Source organism: Sorex fumeus, unplaced genomic scaffold, assembly GCF_029834395.1.
Source record: "Sorex fumeus unplaced genomic scaffold, SorFum_2.1 ptg000009l, whole genome shotgun sequence".
Taxonomy (NCBI): Eukaryota; Metazoa; Chordata; class Mammalia; order Eulipotyphla; family Soricidae; genus Sorex; species Sorex fumeus.
This window is the reverse complement of record NW_026606066.1, coordinates 7,417,183-7,445,044: the sequence shown is the minus strand read 5'-3', so window position 1 is coordinate 7,445,044 and position 27,862 is coordinate 7,417,183.

Sequence of the window (27,862 nt, the reverse complement as noted above, 5' to 3'; positions counted from 1 at the left end):
GATTTCATTCATCTGGGGAATATAAAGTAACAAAATGGGAGACTAACACCCAAGAATAGCAGAGACAAGTACCAGTAGGTTCACTCCAGGGCTTGGAGGCCAGACGCACATTCTGGGGGAGGCGGCAGCTCAGATATAGAGAGGAGCGCCAAGTAGAGGGTATTGGGAGGATCCTCCCAGGATGAGAGACGCATGCTGAAAGTAGACTATAGGCTGAACATGAATGCCACTCAATGCCTCTTTTGCAAACCACAGCAACTAAAAGGAGAGAGAGAACAAAAGGGAATGCCCTGCCACAGAGGTGGGATGGGATGGGGGTGGGGGGGGGGGGAGGGAAACTGGGAGCATTGGAGGTGGTGAATGGGCACTGGTGGAGGGATGGGTACTCAATCATTGTATAACTGAAACTCAAGCACAAAAATTTGTAAGTCTACAACTGTACCTCATGGTGTTTTACTAATAAAAATTTTTAAAAATAAATTAATTAAATAAAATAAAATAGCACAGCGGGTAGGGCGTTTGCAATGCACACAGCCGACCTGAGTTAGATTCCTCCGCCCCTCTTAGAGAGCCTGGCAAGCTACCAACAGTATCTCACTGGCATGGCAAAGCCTAGCAAGCTACCCATAGCATATTCGATATGTCAAACACAGTAACACCGTAACACGTGTCACAGTGGAGACGTTACTGGGCCCACTCGAGCAAATTGATGAACAATGGGAGGATAGTGACAGTGACAGTGACACTTAAAACAATGTTTATCATAAAAGCCTAGAATAAAATTAAAGGTTAACTTCAGCTTTGTTTACTTTACTTCCATGGAAATTTTCTAGTGTTAATTTTTTTATTCCTTCAGCTGCCTATCATACATATTTAAAACATCTCTTAAATAATCTGTTTCAAGGGCCATCTACTACTTTGATTTTTGATGCCCTACCATCTGTTTTGTATTGAATACTTTATTAAATTACATCAACTTGAAAAATATAGCATTATTTTAAGACCATAGCTTTCTCTACATCATTTTCTGTGAGAGGCCACACTGGCTCTGCAATCAGGGATCACTTCTGGTGGGCTCATGAGCCCTATGGAGTACTGGGGACCAAAATCTGGGTCTTAACTCATGCACGCAAGTACCCTACCTGCTATACTATCTCTGGCCCCTCTTTACCTATTTTCTTTGACTAATTTATCACTTTGATTATTTGACCAAAAGTAGTAAACACAACCTCAAATTTTCTCATTTTTTAAAGATAGGGGACACACCTATTGGTAAAGGGAGCAAAGGAAAAATCGGGGGCTACCTAGTGGTGCTTAGCCATGCAGTATGGACCTGATAGTTCTGCACTGGGGTCTAGCAGTGTTTATGGATGACTGGGCAGCATCAGGTGGTGCTGTGGAGGCCATGAGGTGCTAGGGATCAAACCCAGAGTCTCTTATATGCTAAGCATGTGTTCTAATTCTTGAGCTATCTCATCAGCCTCAACCCCAAATTCTCTCCATAAACATTATTTTGTACATCAGTCAGTAACCAAGTGGAAAACTAGTACTACTTCAGTGTCAATATACAATAACAGACATGTTGACTACATACATCACTCCTTTTTGGCATCCTTTACCTCATTCAGGAATGTTATTTCTTCACTCAGCAACCTGAAATATTGAGTCTCTTTATTATGTCTCTATCTAAGACACTTGTCTATGCTTCAAGATTTATAAATTTTACAGTTGGAATGCACCTAATGTAGATATTCCTTTGTCAGGGGTAGGGAGATTATCCCCATTAACTCAAAAACCCTGTGGGGCCTCATTGATGATTCTTAACCAACCGGGCCAGCAGTTCAAAACACAGGTGTCAAGGTTGTGATAATACTTGGGCCCTGAGGTGGTTGACAATCACCTAACAGTTGTATATTTCCTCACCCTTGGATCTCTCTTTTCACATTCTTTATTACTACCATTCTACTTCAATTAAGAATTTCATTACAACGGGGGTCCAAAGTGACAGTACAGTGGGAAGGACATTTGTTTCACACGCAGCTAAACCAGGTTCAATCCTGGGCATCCTTTATGGTCCCTACATGCACAGCCATAAGTAATTCCTGAGTGCAGAGCCAAGAGTAATCCATGAGCATTGCCAGATGTGACCAAAAAAAGCAAAAATAAATAGCACTATAGCACTGTCCTCCTGTTGTTCATCAATTTGCTTGAGCGGGCACAAGTGACATCTCACAACAAATTGTGAAGCTTATTGTTACTGTTTTGGGCATATCAAATACATCACGGGTAACTTGCCAGGCTCTGCCATGCGGACGGTATACTCTTGGTAGCTGCTGGGCTCTCCAAGAGGGGCGGAGGAATTGAACTTGGATCAGTCGCATGCACAGAACACAGGTAAGCCCTGAATACAGATAGATGTGGCCCCCAGGTTTTTTTTAAGTCTGCACGGTCCTCCTCTTGGTCATTGATTTGCTCGAATGGGAACCAGTAACGTCTCCATTGTGAAATATGTTGTTACTGTTTTTGGCATATCGAAAACGTCACGGGTAGCTCGCCAGGCTTTGTAAATACATAAATTTATAAATGTTATAGACTTCCTATTTAAGAAATTTAAAATTTATATAATAATAATTAAGTAATGGAAGAAGGTCTCTAATAGAACTGAAACAGAAAAATTGGTATATTCCCTCTATACTTAAAGCTGTGTAAGGATTTTGTTCAGTTACAAGTGAATGGAAATAAGACTATGTGATAAAGCAGGTTAGCACAGCGGTAGGGCGTTCGCCTTACAAGCGGCCAAGATGGCCGACCCGAGTTCGATTCCTCCGCCCCTCTCGGAGAGCCCGGCAAGCTACCGAGAGTATTCGATATGCCAGACACAGTAACAACAAAGTCTCCAATGGAGACGTTACTGGACCCGCTCGAGCAAAGCAGGTTATAATAATATAAAAAAATTAGAAACTAAATCTAAATTCAAGCTGCTGATACAATACTCAAACCCATTTGATTTGTAGTTTTACTCTTGAAATCAAAATTTAAACAGATAAAACATAGTTTCATTTTTCTGGAAATCTCAATTGTATTGATGCTGAAAGGAGTTAGCAATTATCGAGGGACCAATTAGTCTGTTTGTGGATTATCTCCACCCTGTGGATTCTTCCCCTTCACTTTCCTCCTCATCTTTGCCTTTTGACCACTTCACAGTTGTCATCCAAAAGAAGAATTTAAAGAAGTGTTTTAAAAAGTATAATACCAAAAAGCATGAAATGTAGACTTCAAGTTATTTTGCATTAACTAAATTATTTTGCTAATTTTTTAATGTAATGCCAGGAGGTTGAGCTAAAAAAATAAATAATTTAGTACTAGAGGAATTTCAAATTCATTTATCTTAATTGCTCCATTGTTTCATTGTGAAAGTTCCAGCTTTTTGGATAAGATGATTTAGCAGTAACAACTACAATTGAAATAGGTTTTGTTAAATATTTTCTTAAGCCATCTACAGGCAATAGTTTGCCAAAAACTTGTCAGAACTTTACCAAGGTTTTATATGACCTTTTAATGTCTGTCTAGAATATTACCACATAGTTTATTCACTGACAAAGGGAAGTACCAAATACAATTGGAAAAATCCATCTTCAGCTACTTACATGCACTTTTCTATTTATGTACAGTTGGAAGGGGTCCCAAAAATCAATTTGTAGCATTTTCCATTGGGGAATTGATTCTTTACACTTGAATTTTATTTTATCAGAGGGGAATTTACCTGAGCACATTTTTAACATTATTTTATCCACATTCTGTGTCCTCTGTCATTTTGAGCCAACTCAATGTTGGCAACCTCTATGGAGTTTTCTCTTTACCCTGGAGACCTGTACTCTGTTTCATGAACACAATGAAGAATTTTCTCTCTCAGCTGTCTTAGGCTGGTCTTTTGTCCATAAGAATAAATTCTGTTGCAGATATATAATTATTTCTCTCTATTCTTAACTGTAGACCCAACTTCTAATAATTCCTCATTCTTAGCTCTTCTATGCTATATCTTATTTGCTCTAAATAACCCAAAATCACACAATACCCCATAATTATTCAAAGTATTATTTTTTCTATACTATTTAATGAAAGCTTTAGTTTTACCTTTTTATTCCTATCTGTGACTTTAGACTTTAAAAAAGAAACCCTTGAATTAAGCTGTAAATGTATTCTACTGCATTATGTGCACTCAACTACATCTCAGAATCAACCAGTCTGAATCAGGAAACCAGAGTGCTTCAACTTAGGAACTATGAAATGTTAATAGTAAATATGATTGTAATATTTTCCTCTGATACTTTTTAAATTAGATGAAATTTTACTTGCTGTATTTTGCTTATTTTACTGGACATAGTTCACGAATGCTATTATATTTCCTTTACTCTTAGAAAATGTGTTAATCTAATTGTTTTGATGGAAGAGAAGCATTTGGGCCTCACTTGGCAGTGTTCAGGATTTACTTGTGTCAGGGATCATTTCTCACAGTGATCAAGGAGCCATATATGGTGCCTTGCATCAAAATTGTGTTTATCAAACTCAAGGCAAGTGCCTTATCTTCTGTATTCTCTCCTGTTCTTCATCCAGCTTTCTAAACTTTAATTTTCTGTCTATTGAATTCTGAAAAATAGAAAATTTTAAAATGACAATTGTACTTTGTATAATTCCTTTTACACGTAGAACTTATTCATTCTAAAAACTTCTATTGAGTACATAAATAACTCTAAAAATAAAGCAAAATAATAATCCTTTCAAAGTGATTTACCATGTACTTACCAGGTACTTACTGCCATACTTACTGGCATCTCAAACTCACAATCCTTTGGAAAAATCTTGTGATTATTAACTATTGTTCCAAATTTTATTGACTTGGATACTGAAGTTGAAAGAGACAGTTGTTTTGGGAAACAAAGTTTTATCATCAATTTTTCCCTTTATTCTTACGTGAGGACACCCCATACAATCCCCCAAGCACCACTCAGTAATGATTCCTGAGGACAGAGCCAGGGGTAATCCTTGAGCTTCACTAAATGTGGCCCAAACAAAAAAGAAAAAGAACAAAAAAAAATTTCACATAAATTCTAATTCATATTATGGTAAAAAATCAAAAAGAGAAAACATTTTTCCTATAGATTAGAACCTATGGCAATCCCTAGTGAGAAACTAATTTGTTATGTGAAAAATTTTTGAATGGTATTTATATCTTAATATGTGTATATTTTTATCTAAATATACATATTTAAGAGAATTAAAATATATTTTTGTAGAATATTTTAAAATTTAAGGTAATATTAAAACAAAGGATGAATTTTAAATTACTGAGGATTTCTTTAACTTCTTGTCTGACGTGTTGATTTTTAATTCCTACCAACATGTAACAAATACTTTCATATATTTTTTAAATATATAACATCATATAGGTGTATTTTATAGTTCTTCAAGGTATTATTGGATAACAATATTTCTGGAAAAGAGGGCAGAGATAGAGACACAAGCATATAAAATCACAAATGACTTGGAAAGTCATAAGAAAATCTACGTTTTATAATATAGTTTTACAGTGTGCATGAAGAAACATTAGTCATAAAAAATTTCATGTGGCATTATAAAAAAATTAAATGTAAAACTATTTCTTTGTTTATTAGACTACAGTAATTTTAATAATATACTCAAAGATAAATGAAAATGTATCTTTCAGAAAAGGTTTAGCAGGATGGTGCCATCTGACAGAGTGATTGCTGATAGTGTAGGAAAAGTTCAAAACATTGAAAGTTAAAATCTCCTGCTGAAATACCAAAAATGGTGAAGAGGAAGTGGGAAATTATAAGAAATGTTAGGGATGTTTCATTCCAGTACCTTGGTCTCATTATATTATCAGCTAAATATAAAATACATAGACCAGATAAATGTCTCATTAAGTATTTCACAGTTCTTTCTGGGAACTTGGTAGTGGTCTTGAAAATGAAAAATAGAGAAGTAGTTTATGTGAAAATTATAGTACCAAAAAAAGTATCTCAGTGAAAGTTTTTATTAACTCACTGTGTGTGGTAAGGCAAGATGATACTGTCATATTAATTGCTTTTATTTAAAGAGGATAAAGATACATTCTAAATAAATATGTGTCCCATTTCAGATGAGGATATTACTATTTTTTCAGATCTAGGCCAAATTAAAATACCCCATTCTTTTAAGAAGACTCGCCTCACACTTACCCCTCATTAGCTTTATTTGACAATTATTTGCACCTATGTGTACCATATTATCACAGAAAACAGTTTTAGATTTCACATTAAGATTCACGTTTTTGTTGGTTTTTCTCCCTAAAAGACACATGTGACCTCAACACAACAAAATTCTTGGTAGAAAAACAGATTTATTTTTCAAGATAAAAATTAACTTTGACAATTTATTAGTGCATGTAATGTTAATTATTTCATAAAATAAGTAGCACCTGACTTTTTCTAGTAATTGGAAAAAACTCTATGCCATGAATAATTACTCTATTTTCATTCTAACCAAGTCCCCAGTGCTTGCAAAGATACTTTTTTTTGGTACTTTTAAATGACAAGGTGAATATGATGATACCAGTTTTCTTTCAAAGATGTAGTCATGCTGAAAATATCAACATCGGAGACAAGTCACGAAGCATAAAAAACATCATGAAAGATACTTGTTAACAATAGAAAAAAACGAATGAAGAAGAGATAGAAGAGTGTCAAGTGAGACGAGCACCTAATACCTGCAAGTATATAAGCACCAGGCTTCGGTTTCTAAGACAACTGAGTCCCAGATTGACAGATGGTAGATGATTGCTTCTGGTGGTGTGAATGATGGTTATTTTGCAAGTAAAAGCAGATAAAGGAGCACATGAATAACAGTGAAATCTTTGGTATATGGGTAAGTCTTAAATTATAAATGGCTTAAATTATAAATGGTTCATGATTGACTGGCCACAAGCAACTTATTAAGAATCCACATATGATGAAAAAATATCTTGCAGTCATACTCCAGCAGATGAGTACTACTGATTATAAAATAGCCTATATTCAATGGAAAAGTCTACTGGAAACAGGAAGTTTGAAGGAAACGATGACAGAGAAGAAATACAAATCATGCAGGCATTTGTGATACAATAAGCAGAAAAATATCTTTGGAATTGGAGCACGTAGTTTAAAACTCCAGTTAATCCAAAAACTATCCTTTAGTTCTAAAGTTAAATAGTAAAAGTCACAGATATAATAATATTAAAGTGCTCAATTAGACAATTAAATAACACCCTCCCCTCAGACCTTAGCATGTGATACTAGAATTCACAGAGAACATGAGAAGTCATTCTTCATAAAAATCAAATTCAAAGAATTAAGAAACTAGATCTTAAATGTTCCTTTTTGGAATATCATGGTAAAATTTTGTCTATAGAGATGTTTTACAGGTTTTGTTTATTCCTCTATCTCTAAAAAAGACTTATAAAACATAAAGAATTTTGCACGATCTTGAATACAACTCATTGAACTGTTTCCTAATCAATTCCTTTTTCCTCTTAGGACTGTTTATTGAGATACTATGATTTACAAAGTTGTTCATAACAGAATTGTTTCAGGCATACAATTTTCAACACCAATGCCACCATCAATGTCCCCTACCCTCCACTAATATCCCCAAGTTCCTTTCCACCCCACAGCTTGCCTCCCTTGGCAGATATAAAGGTAAAGGTAAAGGCCCTCCCGTTGATCGTCGATTTGCTCGAGCGGGCCCACTAACGTCTCCATTGGAGACTTTGTTGTTACTGTGTCTGGCATATCGAATACTCTCGGTAGCTTGCCAGGCTCTCCGAGAGGGGCGGAGGAATCGAACTCGGGTCGGCCATGTTGGCTGTGTGTAAGGCGAACGTCCTACCCGCTGTGCTATCGCTCCAGGCAGATATATAACAAAATTTATTTCATATTAATTGGTCCAACAAAACTTAAAGGAACAGCAAATAGAATTATCAAAAAATAATAAAAATCAAATTGTGATGATTAATTGCTATATGTTTTTAATCTTCCTTCTTTAGTTCTCAAAATTTTATTAAATGTAAAACATAATAACTTCATAACTGGTTCAATTATTAATCTATACCTTATTTTTAAAACAACTTTATGTGCATTATTTTACAAATATTATTATTCAGGTACAATTCAAGGACCAGGAAGTTTGAATGACTACAATTCATAAATGTTCACTTTGAAATTACTCCTAGAAATCCTTTTCTCTAAATTCCACGTTCATTTTTCAGATTAAAAATGAAGTCCAGATTGTACTGTTGAATTCCTCAAGGCAGAACTAATTAATCAGCACATATCTAAGGTACGAAATTAGAAATCTTGATTTGTCAATGGTGGTAAACTATTAATAGTAATTGCTTGACAAATCACACCTTTTGGGCATAAAAAATCCTCCTCTTTCCCCCCAAAAAATGTCATTATAGGAAAACTAAGGACTTTCAATGTAATAGAATTGCATTTGACTTTGAATAAGGACTTATCTCTAGTTCCCTTCTTCACCCCTTACCTTTTAATATAGATCATAAACTGGAGAAAATTCTGACATTATTGAATTTTGTATGAAACTAAAATATCTAAATTTATGACATTCAGATGCTGAAAAATAATGCTGTACATGATTATATATTTAAATAATTATTTGTGCAAAATAGTTTAACAGCTAATTTAATAAGTATCTACTTTTGTTTTCTCTCTATGCCATAAAATCATACATGTATAATTAAACATAATCTGATATATATTGAGAAACAGAGAGGTTAAGTGAATGGGTATAGGTCACACAGCAAGTCAGTGGCAATTTTTTAAATGTCTTATTTGAATACAAAACCTTTAAGATAACAAAATAATTATTCAAGGTTACCAATAGTGGTAACACTTGTCATGTTGAGATAAGAAAAACATATTTTAAATCTCACAGAACATCTTCTGCAAGTAAGAATTGACATAGTGAAGATTTACCTAATCTTCATTTTATGTATTATTTAATCTTACGTATGTTCGAAAAGGAGAAATTAAATAGTATAAAATAAATATGCCAGAATATTCAGTGTTATGCTTCTGATGCATATGTATTCATTCAGGTAAAGTAAAATCAACTATTTTTCCTTTTAAAATTTGTGAAATAATAAAATCAAAGGCCAAACTCTTAAATAATACTGAAATAGCATTATTTGAAGAATGCATAATATAAATAAGCAATATTCCAAGACTCTCTTGCTTTAGTAATAAAAACAGGAAACATGATAAATATTTTTGCTTCTATTGGTGACAAAATCCAAAAGTACACAAAAATAAATTACTTTCCTTATTTTTAAACCACACCTAGAGTTTATAATAAAAAGATCTTCAGCACTTTACTTGCTTGAAATATTTAGAATTAGCTTAATAAATAAAACTTTACTATGAAACATCCTCTATAAGACAGACATTTTTGCCAGTCAATGCATATGTCAAAATTTTCTTTTGAATCACACAACAAGCAATATTACTTATGAATATGTACAGACTCATTAAAACATGCACAGTATATCTATCGAATGTTTCTACCACTTCTCAAAAACATTCTAATCTGTATTAAGATGCATTTAATAAAAGGAGATTATTCCTTGAAATTTTAAAGACATTTTCTTCTTGCTACTGCTTATGTTAACTTGATATGCTAGCCCAATGAAATTAATTCAGCTTTGTTTTTAGATATGTAAATATCAAGTAATTATTGTGCTTACTTCACTTTAAGGGATGACATTAGCATATATTCCCTCAAGATAAACTTTATGCTCTTTCTTCATATGAAAGTTATCTATTGTTTACCATATCTATTGTTTACCAAATCTAGTTGTGATACTTCCTAAAAATTTATGAAGAAATTTAAAGATGCATTTTCAGTAATGAAAGATATTATAAACAACTTTTAGTTCCCATTGAACTTCTAAACTTAAAGGAAGAAAAGGTCCATTTCAGAGGTTCTCAAAATTATTTAGTCTACCAAGCCCTTTTAAGAAAAAAATAATATTAATTACTCTGCATCATACAGGGAATCTACTTTCTTTATTTCCGCAAATTTTATCTGCATGCAAGGATATTACCATTTCCTGGAATCTTTAGACTGTTGCACTTTATTGGGATCAGTAAATTTTTCTTTCATCTCCATATTAGAAAAAGAGAAAATTAGAGTTGAATACAACATAGGCTACTTTTAAAGAAAAAGCAACCAATCGGCACATGACTTTTACAGAACTACAATAATTTTGCGCAAATGGCAATGTTACTTTAATAAAAGAAAGAGACCGGTATGAACATATGTTGTTGGTCTGATTCATTTTTTCACAACATGTGAGAAAATATATTACAAATCATGTTGATAAATCAGGCAAATGGAAGTAAAAAAACAAGTATTTTTAAGCTATTTTCCATTTTAAAGTCTGTTTACTAGTCTGCATTTTATGAATGTAAAGAAATTAAAAGACAAATATTCATAATATAATAACAAAATACATTCATTATCAAAAGTTTTCACCACATACTTCTAGTTTTAAATTTAAATTTCAAATATACAAAATTATAAATCATAATCCACCTGAAAATATTTCTACTTTTTTGATAGTCTATTAGTTTTAGAAACCTGAATAAAATAGTGCTAACATATATGGTATAAATGTACAAAATTTCTGCTCTGAGCCACAGAAGTGCTCAAGAATCTCTATCATTGTCACTATGTCACCTCTATCTCACCTCTTTTTTCCTTTCTTTCCCCACAGTGCTGGGTAACAGATTTTTCATTTCAAGACCAAGAGTTTGTCATTGTCTGATTCTGCCTGCTCCCTTATTTTGTTGCTCTGTACACCAAAGATGAGCGAAATAATTCTTTATTTGTCCTTTTTCCTCTGACTTATTTTTGCTTAATAAGATGCCATTCAGGGGGCGAAAAAATAATGTAGAGGTAGGGTACTTACCTTGCATGTATCCAGCCCTCCTAGTTCACATACTGGCATCACATACTGTCCTCTGCTGAGGTCATTCTTGAGCATAGAGTAAGGCAAATCCCCAAAGCATCACCGGGTGAGGTACTACCACCTCCCCAAAATATGTCATACTCTCCAGTTCCTTCCTTATTGCAGCAAGCTGTAAGTGTTTTATATTTTTTTTGTAGCTTAACTAACTTAAAGGAACTTAATCTCATGGAAGAAAGTAACAGAGGGTCTAAATAAATGTAAATAAAACCATAACACTCTAAAACTACTGGAAATTAGAATACATAATTCATTTAATTATATCATAAACCAATGAAAAATGAAATAATTTCTAGAACTATTATTTTAATACCCCATATAGCAATTTATTTGGTTTATTAATTTGCTATCTGTTATAATTTTTCTCTTTCTATAAAACCAATAATTAGTTTGGATCTCTTTTTCCTATGTTATAAAAAGTATGACAACAAAAAGTTTTAGGAAAATGATTAAATGGTTTCTTGGGGGGTGAGGCACACATCAGGTATGCTCAGGGCTCACTCTGTGGTAAGGTACCATTCATGATGTCCTCAGGAGACCATATGCGGTGCTGGGGTTCAAATGGGCGTCAGACACATGCCAAGCATCACTGTTACTATCTCTGTGATCCAAAATGATGGTTTCAAGATTCTCAGTGTGTATTGCTAAACTGCTACTTTTTTTATTAGTGAAATACCATGGGGTACAGTTGTAGACTTACAAACTTTCATGCTTGGGTTTCAATTATACACTCTCCACCACCAATGAGCCCAGTAGCCATCCCACTCCCTCATCCCACCACCCCACCCCACCCCACCTCTGGGCAGGGCATTCCCTTTTGCTCTCTCTTTCCTTTAGGGTGTTGTGGTTTGCAATAGAGGTATTGAGTGGCCGTCGTGTTCAGTCTATAGTCTACTTTCAACACGCGTCTCACATCCCAAGTGAGTCCTCCAAACACCCTTTACTTGGTGTTCCCTTTTCTATATGAGCTGCCTTTTCTACCAGCATATGCTGCCGGCTTCCAAGCCCTGGAGCAGACCTCCTGGTACTTATCTCAACTATTCTTGGGTGTTCATCTCCCCTTCTGTTATTTTATATTCCCCAGATTAGTGCAGTCTTTCTATGTCTGTCCCTCTCTTTCTGACTCATTTCACTTAGCATGATACTTTCCACGTAGAACAACTTGTTTGTATATTTCATGACTTCATCATTTCTAAACTGCTATTTTTTTTAAGTCAGCTCAATGCTTGTCTGTATAAAGGCATCAGAGCATGTTGCTTTAGAGCAGAGAATCCAAGACAGCCTTAATGACTGTATTTTGTTTACTTTCTGCATGACAGTAAAAAATAACTCTTTTATTCACCTTTTTATCTCTTATGCTGGGTAGTAATTGTAAATTCCTCATAGACTTTCTTTAGGATTCATTGTTAATTTATGCAAATGCTTAGAATTTTACCTCAATCATAGGGCTTTGATTCTTGATTATAAGAAAGACATCCAAGTATACCATATTGGCAGAGACTTGTTCCCATTAACAGTGTCTCTTACCCCCAAAGTTTAGTATTTAATATAACAGTAGGCAGAAAAAATATCAGTGTATAAAACATCAACCACACTTAACATCAAAGAATAATCTTCCCAGTATGTGTTCTATATCTATACTTACCTATACACCTTTTTTTGAGGGCAATTTTACTAAGACATTTTTTAACAAATCCTTTATTATTGGCAATAGGTGCGATTTCAGACATTAGTGGATTCGTGAGGTGTAAGATGAACATACATTTCAGTCCACTCATGCAAGGACTTAACACCTGCTTCTAAGCTCTGGGGATTTGACTATTTCTGCCTTAGCATTTCATCTGACATCTGAAGTAGCAATCAGGATTTTTTTTTCTTGGCATCTTTGTGACACATCAAAATTAGTCATCAAAATCCCACAGAGATTGTTGCACATAACTATTCCATATAAATGTCTATTTTTAAATGACCCACTTACCTGTGTATACCGTGGGGCCTCTGAGTGTGCAATTCAAGAGCCTACAAATACCAAACATTATTCTATAGATACAAGCACAACTTCTCTTATGCTAAATCATGATAGCTAAGTTCTGCTTACTGCTGATAACTTCTCCTACCAAATTTTCTGAGGAGAGTGATATAATAGATTTCCAAAGAGCAACCTATCCTTCATTTCATGAACTCTGACCATGGAACCCTGAAGTTTTCTTTGCATCAGCTGGAAGAAAACCAAACCAAACTAAATCCTAGATTGGAATGGGTATTGAAATCTATAGCAGTGAAGCCACAGTTTGTTTCTGTATCTGATGCATTAACTCGAAATTTTTCTACTCATTCTTTATGAGTGATCTATGCTTAAAAGTGTTTTTCTGAAGTTTCCCAGGAACTGATCACTATTTCTAGCTTCAGGATAAGCTGAACTACATATAATGTGGGAATTGTTGACCATTGCACAATTGCAAGTTGTACCTCTTCTATAACATGGGCATTTAAGTTAGAAGGAAAAAAACTACAGTCCAACGCTCTACAGTAATCTTATTTGATTTCTGGCAAATACACTTAAATCTTACATATTCTGTTTTAACATTTTCAGCACCACCTGCTTGATTGGATCATAAGAGGACTGATTGAAATTATCTAATGGCACTAAGCAAGAATTTTACTTCTTGCTTTTTCTCAGAGCCCCATTTGAATTATTTTATGCTTTTAACTATGTGCAGAATAACTAGAAGAACTCCTGACTATGAAATAAAATTTCATCAAAGACTGCTCAAGAACATTGCTAAATCTGAGCTTCTGACTTAAAGCTGGCATAGTGAGATGTGATTACTTATTCTCTACCTTTTGAATAATGTCCCTGTTTGCTATTGCCACATAATTCTCATAAAATTTAAAAAATAGATTGGCCTCAAATTTTATCTAAATTTATCGCAGACACATCCATTGTGCTGAGAGTTTACTCGTAGTGGTGCTCGAGGAGGCTTATACAGCGCTGGTGACTGAAATCCTGTCAGTCACATATAAGACCACCTCCCAACCTGCAGGGTCTCATTGAAATCTATTTATCCAGAATTTAAAACCCAACCAAAATGTTTTTTAAAGAATCTTAATTATTTGGATTTTTTTCATTTTAATTTTAAAGACATAAAAAAACTCAAAGAACTTCTTAGAATATCTGATGATATGAAAACTATTAAAGTTCTCTGGTCAGAGGAGCAGAAGACCAGACAAAAAATTTCATTGACACAAAGAAATGAAGACACCTACAAACAGATAAAGAATATTACACTAAAAAGATATTTGCACACAGCCAACCCGGGTTCAATTCCTAGCATCCCATATAGTCCCCTGTGCACCGCCAGGAGTTATTCTGGAGTACAGAGCCAGAAGTAACCCCTGTGATTCGTTGGGTGTGACCCAAAATAAAAATAAATAAAAAGATATCTGAACACATTTTTGCTTGCTATTAAAAAAACTTTTAACTGAACAAAGCAAACTAGTAATGATTAATTTTATGTTTAGTATTTTAAAAATATAATGAATGGCACATACATACAAAAACTGTTCAAGAGGAAATCAGGTATAAATTATCTAAGTTTTTTTAATTATACAGGTAGTGATCTCATAATTTTTGAAGACATATTGTGACTAATTGAAGATGGATATTCTAAACCAAGAGCCAAAAAGTATGTTCCATATAGGGTAAAATAATAATTGGCTTACACTTTATGCTGGAGCGATAGCACAGCGGGTAGGGCGTTCGCCTTACAAGCGGCCAACATGGCCGACCCGAGTTCAATTCCTCCAGCCCTCTTGGAGAGCCCGGCAAGCTACCGAGAGTATTCGATATGCCAGACACAGTAACAACAAAGTCTCCAATGGAGCCGTTACTGGGCCTGCTCGAGCAAATCGACGATCAATGAGAGGGCCTTTACCTTTACCTTTTACACTTTGTATCCAATTTAAGATCTCCATCTTATATTCTGCTTTACTTATATTTTTATTCACTTTGATTTAAAATCTAAAAACTATTAAACTTTAAAAATACATTTTTATTTAGGGTCACACCAAAACAGATAATGGCCAAATCAAGGTTGAATATACTATTAAGATGTAATGGATTTTTAAAATTATTAATGTAAAAATTATAAAAAAGTAAATAGAATAAATGGCAGAGTAAAAAACATAAGGTATCTAAACATATCAATAATCACACTAAATGTTAAATGTCTCAACTGTCACTGTCACTGTCCTCCCGTTGTTCATCAATTTGCTGGAGCGGGCCCAGTAACATCTCCATTGTGAGACTTTGTTGTTACTGTGTTTGGCATATTGAATACATCATGGGGAGCTTGCCAGGCTTTGCCGTGCCAGTGAGATACTCTCAGTAGCTTGCCGGGCTCTCCAAGAGGGGCAGAGGAATCGAACTCGGGTCGGCCATGTTGGCTGTTTGCAAGGCAAACACCCTACCCGCTGTGCTATCGCTCCAGCCCAAATGTCTGAACATGGTCATTAAGATACATAGATTATCAGACTAGATTTTTTTAAATGATGTTTGTATAGACTGCCTGTAAGAAAACAACTAAAAAAAGATATACCATGAGAACTCATATCATAAGAAACCTAAAATGACACTATATTATTACAAACAAAATGACTTCAGAACAAGGAATTTTATCAAGAGTAAAGAAGTCATTACATAATAATAAAGAGATCAATTACCAAAAAGACACAAAAATTCTAAATGTTTGCAAACTCAGTGACAAGAGATTCAAAATACATAGTGTCTAAGTGATAGAACTATAGAACCCATAGAAACATCCACAATTCGAGCTGAAGGCATCAACAACTTTCTTTCATTAATCAATTGAACAACTTGACAGAAAATCAGTTAGGAAATAGAAGACCTGAACAACTACATAAAGCAACTTAATCTAATTGACATTTTAAAAACATTCCATGCCATAACAGGAGAATAAATTGACACATAGATGGTCAATTGATTTCAACAAAGGTGCAAATGATTTCAACAAAGGTGCAAAATAACTTCAGAAAAGATAAGAAAGTCTTCCCAGCTGATAGTATTAGAGCAATTGAGTAAGTATGGGGACAAGGTGGTGGAAGGGAAAGGGTTGAGAGGAGATTATCTTAAAAAAGGAAATTTTAAGATATATTTTATACTAACTACAAAACTAATCTACAAATGTATCAAAGATTTACGTGAAAATCCTGAAGATATTTTTTAAGCCTGGAAAAAAATAGCACAGGAAATTCTTAATAATAGTGACTTAGAACAAGAAATGACATTATAGACAAATAAGACCTACCATCTGCTTTGTCAATAAGATTTCATTGGAACACAGCCACATACATTCATCTACTTCTTATATTGACTACTTTTATACAGTAACAGCATAGTTGCAGCATAGTTACTATAGAGGCTACTTTGCTCAAAAGACATAAATATTTGCTAATTTTTTTTAATCTCAGAAAATATCGCTAATCGCTTATACCTGAATTTCTTAGATATAACAGTGCATAAAAATTATAACAATAAAAGTGATAATAGAACTTTTAAAAACCTAGAAGCATCTGCTCTTTTAAAGACAGAACACTTGTAATAAAAAATATTTTCAAAGTTTTTTATACAGGGGCTGGAGCGATAGCACAGGGGGCTGGAGCGATAGCACAGTGGTAGGGCGTTCGCCTTACAAGCGGCCAACATGGCCGACCCGAGTTCGATTCCTCCGCCCCTCTCGGAGAGCCCGGCAAGCTACCGAGAGTATTCGATATGCCAGACACAGTAACAACAAAGTCTCCAATGGAGACGTTACTGGGCCCGCTCGAGCAAATCGACGATCAACGGGAGGGCCTTTACCTTTACCTTTATACAGGTCTTAAATCTAGAATATATTCAAAAATGCTCAAGCTCACTAATAAAAATAACCAGTATGTTTATAAATGTTGAGCGTATGCCTTACCAAGGAATGTGTATATGTTGAATATATTGAAAATCTTTTCATAATCTTTTTTGTTATGTATACATTAAACATGTTTTTATAATCAAATTTGTTATGTATAACAAATTATATACATAAAATATGTTCATATATATTGTTATATGTATTCAACTGATAATGTTGAACATCTTTTCATGATCTAATTTGTTATATATACATATGTGTATCTAATTTATTATATCCATATACATGTATAATATAAAAAATTATAATGGGGCTGGAGCAATAGCACAGAGGGTAGGGCATTTGCCTTGCACTCAGTCAACCTGGGTTCGATTTCCAACATCCCATCTGGTCCCTCGAGCACCACCAGGAGTAATTCCTGAGTGCATGAGCCAGGAGTAACCCCTGTGCAACACGGGGTGTGACTCAAAGAGCAAAAAAAAATAATGCCATGAAAAGATTTTCAACATTATTGATTTTTACTGAAATGCTAAATAAATCTAATGTTATCACTACATACACATTAAAATTAAGTCTAGTATTACCAGATGTGACTGGAAAGATAGAGTAAATCAAACTCTGAACATTGTTGGTGGGAATTAAGAAAATGGTACAGTTGATATATAAAACACTGTGGCAGTATTATAAATTAAAACATTTAGTATGGTAATCACACTCTTCGGTAATTAGCTAAAATAAAGGAAACATGTTCAACATAAAAATCTTTATGTGAAGCCGCCAGGCCCCAAACTAGTCTGTTTCACTCAGAGCGCCCCAGAGGGGGGTGGATGAGACCCCTCCCGACCCCAAGGGACCCAGTCCTGGCAGCTGAAAACCTCCATACCTCAACCGCCAAGCCTCACCCACGAGTGAATCTTTCCCTGGACCACGTAGCCACATTTACAGCCATGTGACACTTCAAAGAACACACTCTATCCATACTCCAAGAGTATTGCACCACATTTGATGCGATTCAAAGTAGGAGGCAACCAACCTTAGAGGGAAATACTATATTATTTCAGTTCTGCTTTGGGGCAGGGATTGGAGTTCGGGATGGAAACACCTGAAATATGGTGGTGGGAAGGAGTCATGGTGGTGGAATTGGTGTTTGAATATTAAATGTAATCAAATATTGTGAACTACTTTATAAAATAAAAAAATTACAAAAGATAAACATATGTATATATAACAAATTAGATCATGCAAAGATATTCAACATTATCAGTTGAATATATATGAACATATTCTATGCATATCATTTTTATAACTACTTTATTAACAAAAAAAAGAAAACCTGAGCAGCAAAAAAAAGAAAAAAGAAAGAAAATCTTTATGTGAGCATTAATAGTTGCTTTATTTATAATGACCTCAAACTGAAAACAACTCAACACACTGAATACATGTCAATATACTGGTGAGTGCATAAACAAAATTTATTGCATCAATACAATGGAACCCCAACTCATTAATAAAATTGTACAGCTATGGAAACATGGCTGAATTGCAAATGCATCATGCTCAGTGAAAGAAGTCCAATTCAAAATGCTACATACTTTGATTCCATTTTTATTACCTTCCTGAAAAGGCAAAAATCAAATGGACACAAAACTTACTGACTGCAGGACCTGAGACCTGTATAAAATGAGGACAATTTATACAATACATAAGGAAATTGTTTACATCAGAAATTTTGTATGTGTTTATTGATATGATAGTTATAAAAGTTTGGGGGTTTTTGGTCAAATCTAAGAATCCCATAGGCCCACTGTTTCTTTATGTCAATTATGTTTTGATAAATCTGATGAAAATAACATGCCATCTTGATATATAAACCATGAACTAATGCTTTGTTCTAAAAATATAAATAAGACTGAATATTAGAAATTTTGTTAGTTTGCTTCATCATGTCATTGAATGTAATAAAGGAGAAACCTGGGCTTTTCATAGTAGCTTTTTTCGTTTTGTGATAGCACAGCAGGTAGGGCGTTTGCCTTGCAGGAGATCTGGCCGACCCAGGTTCTATTCCTCCACCCCTTTCAGAGAGCCCGGCAAACTACCGAGAGTACCTCTCCCACATGCCAAAGTCTGGCAAGCTCCCTGTGACATATTTGATATGCTAAACACAGTAACAAGAAGACTCACAATGGAGATGTTACTGGCACCACTTGAGTAAATCAATGAACAATGGGACTGACAGACAAACAGTTCATTAAAACTATTTTTAGAACACTTGAAGGTTCACTGCATAATTTAGAAGGCACACAGATTTCCTATGCAATCCCTAACCCTACAAATGCAAAGCTACCGATTGCAATTTAACCACCACCATTTATTTACTCATATATTTTCCCAGAACCATACCCAGAAATCACTGATCTTTATACTGTCGCTATAGTTTTGCCTTATTTGAATCATATAGTCTACACAATCTTTATATATTAATGTGCATTTATGCTTTCTCCATGTCTTTTCATGATGTTAGTTCATTTATTTTTGTATTGAAAAATATTCTATTATTTATCTGTAACAGTTTATTCATTCATTAACTTACCTAAAGGCATCATGGTTACTTTAAAATTTATCAATTTGAATTAAGTTACTGTAAACATCTGTTAGTAGATTTTTTTTTTGCACAGATAAAGAATTTTAACTCCTTTGAACAAACACCAAAAAAATGAGATTTTTAGGTCATACATGAGAGTAAGAAAGAAATACTTTTTAATTTAATTTTATTTTTAAAAAGTTGCTCACAATAACTTTTTACATTCAATATTCCGACACCAATCCCAACACCATTACACCTTCCCACCACCACTATTTCAAATTTTCCAACTACCAACTATCGGCCCCAGTAGCAGGTTATAAATAATTTATTATGTACTACTTGTTATGTATAACTCATTAAAAATGATCCCAAAAAGTTTCCTTAGAAGAAAGTGTGTGAAGATTGTTGTATCCCACCCTGATGCATTACTCCTTTGTATAAGGTATTACTAACATATTGCTGCAGGTTGAGCATTGTGTGCTCATATTTTTTAATCAAGATTAGTTTCCTTCTACTTTACATCCCAGAAGAAATATTTTTTGAATTCTGCTTACAATCACATATGAAATAATCATACAAACAGAAATAAATTTAATTTAAAAAGTGGAAAACTTGTGTTGAATACTATAAGTTACTGTTAAAATAAATAGCAGAATACACAAGGACCTGGAAAGGTACTATATGTTCATGGATTGGAAGGTTTAACAATTTTTGAATTATCATCCTTCCCAATACAAAAATTACATAGATTCTACATATTTCCTTTCAAAATCCAAGTGATATTGTTCAAGAGATAGAACAAACATTACTGAGATCAATATGGAATCATAACAGACCCCAAATAATAAAAGCAATCCTGATATAAAACAAATGAATGCATCAAACTCTTCAATTTCAAAATGTGCTACAAAGTTATGACAATGAAAGCAATATTAGATGCTGAATCAAAATATACACACAGACTTAAGGATTGAAATATGAGTCAGGAATTAACTTTCTCATATATGGGAGTTAATTTAAGATTGAGAAAAACCACAGCATAAAATGAAAAAAAAAACTTTTTCAATACATGTTACATGAAAAATAAATACTAAAATTAGGGGACTCGACAGAGTACAGTGGCCAATGTCCTTGCCTTGGTTTGCCATACAGCAAACCAACCTAAATTCTATTCCCAGGACCTTATGTGGTTCCCCAAGTTTGCCAAAAGTGAGACCTGAGCTCAGAGCCAAGAGTAGACCTAAAGACTTCTGGGTGTGGCCCAAAAACAAAACAAAGGACAAAATAGAAAAAATGTGATCACCATTTTATGTCAAATTAAAAAAGAGTCAGCTGAAAATGAATTAATAATTAAGATACTTGTATAGTATTAAGATACTATACAAGAAGCTATGAAATACATTATAGAATGTTAGGCAAAATACTCCAAGATCCAAGATACAGGTTTCATGATAAATTTGGGAATTCAACTCCAAAGGCAAGGGAAGAAAAAACAAAAATTGAACAAATGGGTTTGTATTAACAAAAAAGATATACATAATGAAATATACTATACCACTAAAATTAAAAAAAGATAAGATGTAGGTACACTGCACATCTGACAAAAACCCAAGAGCTAAGATATATAGAACTCATAAAACTCAACAAGATAACAAACAATTCCCTCAGAAAATGATGCAAAGAGTCAGGGAACCAAGGTAATGCAGAACTTTGTGACCTTGGACTCTGGGCTCAACAGGACCCAGGAACGGAGATCCTCTGCCTGTTTCTCCCAGTCTCCAGAAACCCAGGGGTCACACCCATAAACCACCTCCTATCCGTACCAGATAGTCTCATCATCAGCCACCATCCAGATCACATGGCTACTTCTCTCAGAAGGGAGCATAACATGAGGCCCCCATAGCCATGCCACTGCACTCTGCGCCAGGCTGTTTCGCTCGGGGCGCCCCAAAGGGGAGTCGGGTGAGAGCCCTCCCCTCTCCAAGGAACCCAGCCCCAGCAGCCAAAAACCTCCACAACCCAACTGCCACCATGCTCAAGGCTGCTCCCCACACATTCGGGCACAGCCTGACATATGAGTGAAGGTATTCCTGGACCGTGCACTCCCTACCCATTCTCCATAAGTACCACACCAAATTTGATGGGGTTCAGACAGTAGGCAACAAATCATAGAGGGAAATATGTATGTGCATAATACATATTTTCAGACATATATACCAAAGCTCACATCACTTAAACTTTAACAACATGTTAGTGATATCCTCAAGAATGTCTTAATGGCTCCTGCCAAATAGAACGATCTTCACACTATTTCCTATATGAAAACTTTTTTGTAAGCATGTTCAGCAGTTCTTCATAACAGACAATACAAAATATATTATTTCAGTTGTGTTTTGGAACAGGGATGGGGCTTAGGATGGAAACATCCCAAACTTGGTGATGGGAAGGTTTAACGGTGGTGGGATTGGTGTTTGAATATTAAATGTAATCAAATATTGTGAACTAACTTATAAAACTTATAAAATAAAATAAAATAAAATAAACTTATAAATAAATAAATAAAATAAATAAATTTAACTGGGACACAGAATTTTTACTAATGCAGTCATGGAGATGGCCAACAGACACATGAAAAATTATCCATTATCATTTGTTATCATAAAAGCTTGAGTCAAAACAACAATGAGATACCATCTCACACCTGGAAGAATGGCTTACATCAAGAAAGATCATGGCAAGGCATTGTTAGGCATTTGAAAAAATATGAAACCCTCATGCACTGTCATTGGGAATGCAAATTGGTTCAGCGTTTGTGAAAAACAATATGGAGGATTCTTTAAACATATTTAAAATCTGAGCCAGCAATCGTCTCTTAAGTATCTTTTCTAAGAACACAATAACACTGCACTGCACTGTCCTCCTGTTGTTCATCAATTTGCTTGAGTGGGCCCAGTAAAGTTTCCATTGTGAGACTTGTTGTTACTGTGTTTGGCATATCGAATATGCCACAGGTAGCTTGCCAGGCTTTGCCATGTGGGTGAGATACTCTCGGTAGCTTGCCGGGCTCTCCGAAAGGGGTGGAAGAATCGAACCCAGGTCGCCCAGGTCGGCCGCATGCAAGGCAAACACCCTACCGCTGTGCTATTGCTCCAGCTCACAATAACACTAGTGCAATATAAATAAATAATATACACTAATGTTCATTTCATTAACATTGACAAGTGACAGGTAAATGGATGAATAAGACGTATCTATATACACAATGGAATGAGAATACATATTTAGAAATATATAGTTTCTTATATGCTATAAATTTTGCCTTTTTCCTACAACCTGGATCAATGTGGATTTCACAGAATTTAGGTTACAAGAACTGGGAGGAGGAACAAAGATTGAGAGAAGGAAGGATTTCAGCAGATTGTGGTAGAAAGGTGTGCTCTGGATTGTGATACTTCGGTGTTTTTTGTGGCATGGGACTGAAACTATGAAGAAGTGAAATTATACCCATAAAAGACATATAGTCACATTAATTATTAACTCAAAAGGGGGATATATTTAGAGCAGGCATGGGTGGTGGGAGGATAAATTAGAAATGATAGTAGGAAAGTGCACTGATGGTGGGTTTGGTGTAAAATATTGAATGTAATAAATCATCATGAACAACTTTACAAAAAAATTATAAAATAAAGCACTCACAAAACCAGATTTAAAAGGGGGGATGTGAAGAGTATGGGTCCCTAAAAAGAATAATTCTTAAATGTTTCAAACAAAAGAAAATTTTAATAATGTATTTACTACAATAATCTTTAGGTTTAAAAATTAATGGTAAAATATTGGGGCCAGAGTGATGGAACAGTGGATAAATGTGGCCCGTCTGGGTTTAATCTTTGTACCCCATTTGACTGTTCCAGCACTGCAAGAAGTGATCCTTGAATATAGAATCAGGAGTAAGCTCTGAGCACAGCCAGGTATGTGCCTCCCTATTGTAAATGTATGTATATGTAAATATATATATGCATACATATATTGAACAAGTTGACTAAGGTTCCAATCTCTAGCACACCAGAAGGGCCCCCAAGCACTGCAGGAATGATCACTGAAGAGCCAGGAGTAAGCACTGACTACCGACAATTGTGCTAGAAAAACAAAAATTAGTGGTAGGTAATTTAAAATTAAGTGAACACGTACTATGTACTAAAAAAGCAAATATATGCTCTATGTCTTGAATATTTCTAGTCCTGATTAATAAAATTAATAATACGGTATCCATGTACTCTTGGTCCCTACCTTTTTTGGTGTATAAACCAGAAAAATTTCGACATATGTCCAAAAGGGAATATTGATAAATACACTCATCAAGTTGTGTGTTAGTGGAGAGTTGTGGAATTTGGTCATTCATCATTAAAGAAATACATGCCATAATTACACAAAAAAATAACTGCAATTATTAGAATACATCTGATAAAAATTAAGCAATGTTGCTAGATCCTCAAAAACAGAACTCTATACATAAAGTGAATGAGTGAAATTTACTTATATAAGTGTAAAATATGAAGAAGTTTTGTGTCATTGCCTTGTTTCTCCATATTCCAGTTGAGTGAGATCAAATAAAATAATTGTGATTACAGAGGAAAACCAAAGAAGAAGGAATGAGGAAGGGAGAGAACCCATGAACTTTGGAGAAGATACTGATACTTCAGTGTTTGCTGTGGAGTGGTAACATACATTTTGAAGAGCTTTGAAATTGTACGCCAATATATGTTCTTGTGAACTGTTACCTCAATGAAAGTTCAAGATAAGATTGAAAACTGAAAGAACTAAAGTAAAATCAACTTTCCTAAAAAATAAAGCAAAACATGAAGAAGTGTGTATGTACATGGGTGGTTACATATTAAAGGACTTTTGTGAAAGATAAGTGTAAGTGTTTAGAGGGTGAAGATAAAGGGGATTAAAAAATAATCTCGTTTAAAAGGAGATAATAAGAATTTACTTCAACACTAAAGCATTAACTAGTGTGCTAATTAAATCAGAGCACTGGGAAGTTATAGTGTTCTAAAGCAAATAATTACAAGATAAGCAGATGCAATTCTTGGAACATTCTAGTGTCTATCTGATAGCTACTATTGCTTTCTCTCAAGTTTGATTTTACTACTAAGGTAGAAGAGTTGCTTTTTTGTTGTTGTTGTTTATAACTTTCCCTTCCTCTTATTTGATCTTGTATAGAAGACATTTTTAAGGACTAACAATCAGTTCTTAGGACTAGATATTCATTGTTTCATTATTCTCATAACCTTATTTGAAAGGTTTGAACCCTTAAAACATGTTCTAATCCTTTAATCAACTCTACAAAAATGCACTGAAAATGCTTCATTCCACTTCATCTGCTCCAGAACAATATAGGCCTTAGGCATATAAGTTGTCATGTAGAAAAAAATGGAATTTTATTTTGTGTGTTTGTGTCAAGACACTAACCTTGTATTAAAGATCAAATCTTCCAAATTTTCAAAAACCATGGAATAACCATACAAAGTTATTAATAATAATTTAATTCCCATGTATATTTTAAGATTCTGTCTTTTATTTCTTTTAGATTCTCCCTTCTGAACTCCTAGAAAGATTATAACCCAGTGCTATTGGTTTAATAATAGTAAAGTATGATAGCAGGACACTTAGAAAATGCCACTATATGTGAAACAGAATGTAAAGTGATTTTAAATCTGGAAATCTCTGGTGGTTAGCAGGGTGCGAATAAATATCAAATGTCTTCTCTTCAGCACTAAATGTAAAATGTTCCAAATTATCTTATCCAACTCTAGATGTTAACTTAAATGTAAATGCACATATTGAATGCAATAGTGGAATAGCAAACAGAATTCATAACAGAACAAGTAATGTGATTGGGGGTGCTGTTTTACTGTATCTCTTAATGCCAAGAAATAGCAAATGAAGTTGATCTTAAAAAAAAAATCAAAGTATAGGGTACTTACAGTGCTAGAAAAGAGAGAGTTCCACTGTACATAATCTGAATTGCATTTAAATTTTAATCTTGGAACATTGGAGAAAAAGGTAAAAATTTACCTGGGCACCATACTAAAACCGAGTCTAATGTCAGTTCCAAATAATTAAAAATATCCACTTTAGATCAACTTTCAAAATTATTACTTTCTTACTTGTTCAGACAACCCTCTGAGGAAGGAGTTCACTTTATTTGAAGACAATATTTATTAATACCACAAAGTGAGTCCTATTAAAGCTTCCGGTACTCAATATTGTACATAATAGAAATAATTATGTTCTATCTAAGTCATAGAAATTAGAAGTTTAGGGGCCGGAGAGATAGTACATCATTGGGCAGGGTGTTTGCCTTGCACGTAGCCAAACAGATTCAATCCTGAGCATCCCAAAACATCCCCAGAGGCCACTGGGACTGATCTTTAAGCACAGAGCCAGGAATAAGACTTGAGCATTGGCAGGTGTGGTCCAAAAAGGAAGGAAGGAAGGAAGGAAGGAAGGAAGGAAGGAAGGAAGGAAGGAAGGAAGGAAGGAAGGAAGGAAGGAAGGAAGGAAGGAAGGAAGGAAGAAAGGGAGGGAGGGAGGGAGGGAGGGAGGGAGGGAGGGAGGGAGGGAGGGAGGGAGGGAGGGATTTGGTGTTTGTAGATTCATTGAAGATATATTTTACCATCATCATTTAGAGTTCCAGATGATGCAAAGAAAATCATTCATCAGAATCTGAGGCATAAACATATCAGTGAGAAATTTGAGATAAAAAGCTTCGACTTACCATCCCTAAATAAAATAATGTGACTCTCGAAGAACATAGAATTACATCATTTACTGCCTTAAATGTGCTTTTATTTTCTTAACTAGAATAAAGGGTTTTTTTCGGTTTGGTTTTATTTGGTTTGGTTTGGTTTGGTTTGGTTTGGTTTGGTTTAATTTGGTTTGTTTTGGGTGCTCACTGGTGCTCAGGGTTTATGCCTGTCTCTGTGCCCAGGTATCATTCTTGGCAGGCTCAGGGGACCATATTTGGTGCCCGGGATAGAACCCAGGTTAGTCATGTGCAAAGCAAGCACCCTACCCTCTGTACTATTGCTCCAGTCCCTAGACGCAAGTTGTTCTTAACTAATCGTTAGGTAAAACAGAATTAAGTGTTGAAGTGATAGTACAGCAGGTAGGGCATTTGCCTTGCACGAGGCCGACTGGGTTTGATTCCCAGAATCCCATATGGTCCCCTGAGCACCGCCAGAAGTAATTCCTGAGTGCTAAGCCAGGAGTAACCCCCCCGTGCATCGCCAGGTGTGACCCAAAAAGGAAAAAAAAAACAGAATTCATCCTTAGTCTTTGATATCATTGAATAAATTATGGTAAATATTTAAAATAGAATAATTTGTCTGCACTGAACTGTAGCACTGTCCTCCAGTTGTTCATCGATTTGCTCGAGTGGCCCCAGTAACATCTCCATTGTGAAACTTGTTTTTACTGTGTTTGGCATATTGAATACGTCATAGGTAGCTTGCCAGGCTTTGCCTTGCTGGCAAGATACTCTCAGTAGCTTGCTGGGCTCTCTGAGAGGGGAGAAGAAATCGAATAAAATTGTAAATCTGGGGCCAAAGTGAGAGTACAGGAAATAGGGTGCTTGCCTTTCGCAGGACCTATCCCTAACATGTCACATAATCCCCTGAACCCCTCTAGGACTGATCCCTGAGAGCAGAGCCACAAACAAACCCTGAGTGTGGCCCTCCCCAAAATTATAGATCTGTTTTATACAGTATTCTCTAATGCACAGAGAAGTTCATATAACATATATAATTCATTATGCATTTCTAAGGATTTGCATATCAAGTGATATGCAAGTATAGACACAGAACTTATTTTTACACATATGCTATTATAAAAATATTACTTTTCTGGAAATATAAAAAGTGATGGTGGATAACATACAATCAAAACTACTCTCAAGGAAATGGAAAGAAATACTCATTGGTCATTTTATACAATTTTTTACCAATTGACATTCTTGGCATATGATTGTCTTAATCTTACAGTTAATCATTGAGATTATCTAGGTGTGAGATTATAGGCCATTTTAATGTTCTTCTCTGTACTTAAATATACATTAAATTTCTAACTGAAAAAGAAAACAAGGCAGGGGGCAAGCAAGAAGTGAGAAAACTAGGAGGAAAAGAGGAAAGAGAAAGGAAAGAAGAAACAGAAGCATGCTTTCAAAGAAAATGAAGATATTTTTTCCTAATCTGGTGTGTACTGGACAGAACT